We start from the raw sequence: 4901 nt of genomic DNA, 5'->3' as shown, positions 1-4901 counted from the left end.
AATTCCGTAGCCATTTCTACCGCCGAAGCCGAGTATATTGCCGCAGGCCATTGTTGTGCGCAATTGCTTTGGATGAGGCAAACCCTTAGGGACTATGGTTACAAATTAACCAAAGTTCCTCTTCTATGTGATAATGAAAGTGCAATCCGCATGGCGGATAATCCCGTTGAGCATAGCCGCACTAAACACATAGCCATTCGGTATCATTTCTTAAGGGATCACCAACAAAAGGGGGATATCGAGATTGCATATATTAACACCAAAGAACAATTAGCCGATATCTTTACCAAGCCACTAGATGAACAAACATTTAACAAACTTAGGCATGAGCTAAATATTCTTTATTCTCGGAATTTCTTTTGATGTTTTGCACACATAGCTCATTAAAATACCTTTGATCATGTCTCTTTTTCATACTATGACTAATGTGTTTTCAAGTATATTTCAAACCAAGTCATAGATTGAAAGGGAATTGGAGTCTTCGGCGAAGACAAAGGCTTCCACTCCACTCCATCAAATTACTCATCCTTCGCCGTCGCTCCATGCAACTCTCCAACTTTGGTATAATCTTCACTCTTATGTTATTTACCATAGGGAGAGAAAGTAAAAGGGCTTCTATTTTACTCAAGTATCCATTTTTGGCGATTCATGCCAAAGGGGAAGAAAGTATTAGCCCAAAGCAAAAGGACCACACCACCAATTTTCAAAAATTTGAGATAAGAAAAGATTTTTCAATTGATGGTTTTTCAATCGGTATCTTACTTTTGATAGAATTTCAAATTGGTACAACCCTTTCAAAACTAATATCTAAAACCCTCTTAAACACTAAGAGGAGGATTTGATTGAGGGGGAGTTTTGTTTAGTCAAAGGAAAAGCATTTGAAACAAGGGGAGAAAATTTCAAATCTTGAAAATGCTTCACAAACTCTTATTTATTCACCTTTGACTATTTGCAAAAGGACTTTGAAAAGAATTTACAAAAGAATTTGTAAAAACAAAACATGTGGTGCAAGCGTGGTCCAAAATATTAAAAATAAAGAAATCAATCCATGCGCATCTTATGAGAATTTATTGGTTCAATTCCAAGTAACCTTTGCACTTACATTCTGCAAACTAGTTCAATTATGCACTTCTATATTTGCTTTGGTTTGTGTTGGCATCAATCACCAAAAAGGGGGAGATTGAAAGGGAAATAGGCTTACACCTTTTCCCAAATTGATTTTGAGGGTTGAAATGCCCAACACAAATAATTGGACTAACTAGTTTGCTCTAGATTATGAGTTCTACAGGTGCCAAAGGCTCACAACAAACCAATAAAAAGACCGAGAAAGGATTCAAATATTGAGAGCTAAAGTCAGCCGAAGTGTGCCCTGGTCTGGCGCACCGGACTGTCCGGTGCACCAGGGACTCCAACTCCGAACTGCTCACCTTCGGGAATTCTGGAGGCCGCTCCGCTATAATTCACAGGACTGTCCGGTGTAACACCGGACAGTGTCCGGTGTGCCAACAGGGCAACGACTACTTCGCGCCAACGGTCATCTGCAGAAGGCATTAAATGCTCTACAGTGTGCGCCAGAGTCAGAGCAGAGCCAGATGGCGCACCGGACACTGAACAGTGCCTGTCCGGTGCACCACCAGACTGTCCGGTGGCCCAGAAGACAGAAGCTCCAACGGTCGGAATCCAACAATCGGAATCCAACGGCCAGGTGACGTGGAAGGCGCACCGGACAGGGTCCGGTGGCGCACCGGACTGTCCGGTGCGCCATGCGACAGCAGCCTTCACCAAACGGCTAGTTTGGTGGTTGGGGCTATAAATACCCCCAACCACCCACCATTCATTGCATCCAAGTTTTCTGACTTCCCACACCTTACAAGAGCTATAGCATTCAATACAAAACACACCAAAGAGATCAAATCCTCTCCCAAGTCCATAGATCATTCCCAATCAAATAGTGACTAGTGTGAGAGTGACTTGTGTTCATTTGAGCTCTTGCGCTTGGATTGCTTCTTTTTCTCATTCTTTCTTGTGATCAACTCAATTGTAACCAAGGCAAGAGACACCAATTGTGTGGTGGTCCTTGCGGGGACTTTGTGTCCCGTTTGATTGAGAAGAGAAGCTCACTCGGTCTAAGTGACCGTTTGAGAGAGGGAAAGGGTTGAAAGAGACCCGGTCTTTGTGACCACCTCAACGGGGAGTAGGTTTGCGAGAACCGAACCTCGGTAAAACAAATCCTTGTGTCTCACTCTTTATTTGCTTGCAATTTATTTTTCACCCTCTCTCTCGGACTCGTTCATATTTCTAACGCTAACCCGGCTTGTAATTGTGCTTAAGTTTATAAATTTCAGATTCGCCCTATTCACCCCCCTCTAGGCGACTTTCAGCGGGTATATTTTACCCATGGGTAAATGGGTAAGGGTAGTTTCAACCCATACCCGTACCCGTCTACCCAACGGGTAGAGGTTTTTACCCGTTAACATACCCGCGGGTAGAGAAATCATCCCATACTCACCTTTATATCGGGTAAAACCCGTCGGGTATTCGGGTTTCGGGTACCCATTGCCATCTCTAATCCCATTCCTCCGTGCAGGCAGTCCGCAATCCCCTTCCTCCATGTAGAGAGCTCGCCCTTCCATCCATGGCTCTACACAGGCAGCTCACCCTTCCATCCATGGCTCCACGCATTTCATTTCCGCGCAGGCAGCTCTCCACCACCGAGCGCCCGCAATCCGCGCCCGCAATCCCCGCTGATCGCTCATCCCGCATAAGAGCCTGCCAAGCCCGAGGAGCCTAAAACGGAGGTGCCGGCGGAAGCGGCGACCCAGGAGGCTAAGGATGAGACACCCACGCTAGAAGAGACCAAGACAGAGGCTTCCGCGGCGGTGGAACCCAAGGCCGAGGAGCCTGCCAAAGAGGAGCTCAAGGTAGAGGCGGCGACGGAAGCGGTCGCCGAGGAGACCAAATCAGCTGAGCCGGTGCCGGAGGAGAAGACGATCGTGGTTGCCGAGGAGCCTACAAAAGAGGAGCTTAAGGAAGAGGCGACGACAGAAGCGGTCGTCGAGGAGACCAAACCAGCTGATCCAGTGCCGGAGGAGATGACAGTCGTGGTTGCCGAGGAGGAGGCCACCAAAACCGTGGAAGCCATCGAGGAGGCTGTCGTCGCCGCGTCTGAGCCCGAGGCTGAAATCGCGCCATCGTCGATTGTCGAGCCGAAGGAGGAGCTAATCTGGGGCATGCCTCTGGTGGGAGACAACGAGCGCACGGACACGGTGCTGCTCAAGTTCCTCTGCGCGCGCGAGTTCAAGGTGAAGGAGGCCATGGCGATGCTCAAGTCGGTGGTGTTGTGGCGCAAGCGCTTCGGCATCGACGAGCTCCTGGGCACCGACCTCGACCTGCCAGAGCTGGAGAAGGTGGTGTTCTACCGCGGCACCGACCGCGAGGGCCACCCCGTCTACTATAACATGTACGACGAGTTCCAGGACAAGGAGCTCTACGAGAAGGCCTTCAGCGATGAGGGGAAGCGGGATCTCTAAATTCTCTGCGCCACCGTCATGCTTGTTTCTGTTAACAATAAAAGTTACGTAGCTAACTCGGAATAGCTGTGCAAGAAAAGTTGGGAGTTTTTACGCCCTTCCTGCTTCATCTTGATGTTCCCCTACTACACATGCTTCCTTTGTGAGAGCACTGTGGTTTCAGCTCTGCCAGGCGTAGAATGATTTTCTGAACTAGGGAAGATCGATTGATCTGGTCGGACCATTGATCAAACTGTAGGTGTTCATCAATGTGTCGTGGTGGTACCTCGCGACAAACAAGGTGATGAGCTCGTTCCTAACCCAACGCACCAAGAGCAAGATCGCCTTCTGCAGCCCCGATAGGTCCGCAGAGACCCTCTTCAGGTCGGCACAAGGGATTCACAACACCAAATCAATCAGCACGATGTTGCTACCATACACATTTAGGTCTCACATACATCCATCCTCACGTGTTTCATAACAGATATGTCACGCCAGAGCAAGTCCCCGTCCAGTTCGGTGGCCTGTACAAAGAGGACGACACCGAGTTCTCCGCCTCTAACGCCGTCACCGAGCTCACCGTGAAACCGTCCTCCAAAGAAACCGTTGAGGTCCCCGCCACCGAGGGCTCCACGGTGGTGTGGGAGCTCCGTGTGCTGGGATGGGAGGTGAGCTACGGCGCGCAGTTCGCCCCAGACGCAGAGGACGGATACACCGTCATCGTGTAGAAGATGAGGAAGGTGCTGGCACACGAGGAGCCAATCATGAAGGGCAGCTTCAAGGCCGCTGGGCCTGGCAAGGTGGTGCTGGTCATGGACAACCGGGCGTCAAAGAATAAGAAGCTGTTGCTGTACCGGTTCAGGATGAAGAGCACCGTGGCGGAACCCGCCGCTTGAGGCTGAGGTGTGTGGTTCCAGGCCACAACGAGCCGACTGCTTATATAATCTGAACGACAACCTTGTCGTCCATACCGCCATCATTTGAACATGTTGCATGATAGAGTTCTTGCTTGCTTTTTTGTCGGTTCTTTGATTATTTGTTGGCTTTGCTGTTCTTTTTTAGGGGTCGTTTTTTGTAGCATCCCAAAAATTCAAATCTTGAAATTTTCTCAAACTCGCTCTAAATTTAAAATGAATTTCAAATTTCATTTCAAAATGTTTGTTTGCGAGTTGATATCAGCAAATAAAATATAGTGGTCTATATTCTCTCCAAAATCCTCCTCAAAATATCCAACAAATATTTCCCCAGTGATCCCCCTCAAATTGTTTCTAGAAATACTGCCCAGATATTTCTTAGTGATCCCCTTCAAGTTCTTTCCAGAAATATTGCCGAGATATTCCACCGATATATCTCCAAGTATTATCCTCCTGAGAAATACCTTCAGAATCATTT

At 48.2% G+C, this 4901-nt stretch overlaps 1 pseudogene; it reads left to right on the top strand.

Annotated features, from left to right (window-relative positions):
- Nucleotides 1-2635: 2635 nt before the first annotated feature.
- On the top strand, nt 2636-4405 carry LOC103652199 (patellin-1-like; annotated as a pseudogene).
- Nucleotides 4406-4901: the final 496 nt, after the last annotated feature.

Source organism: Zea mays, chromosome 3 (assembly GCF_902167145.1).
Source record: "Zea mays cultivar B73 chromosome 3, Zm-B73-REFERENCE-NAM-5.0, whole genome shotgun sequence".
Classification (NCBI taxonomy): Eukaryota; Viridiplantae; Streptophyta; class Magnoliopsida; order Poales; family Poaceae; genus Zea; species Zea mays.
This window is presented reverse-complemented; position numbering and strand designations above follow the sequence as displayed.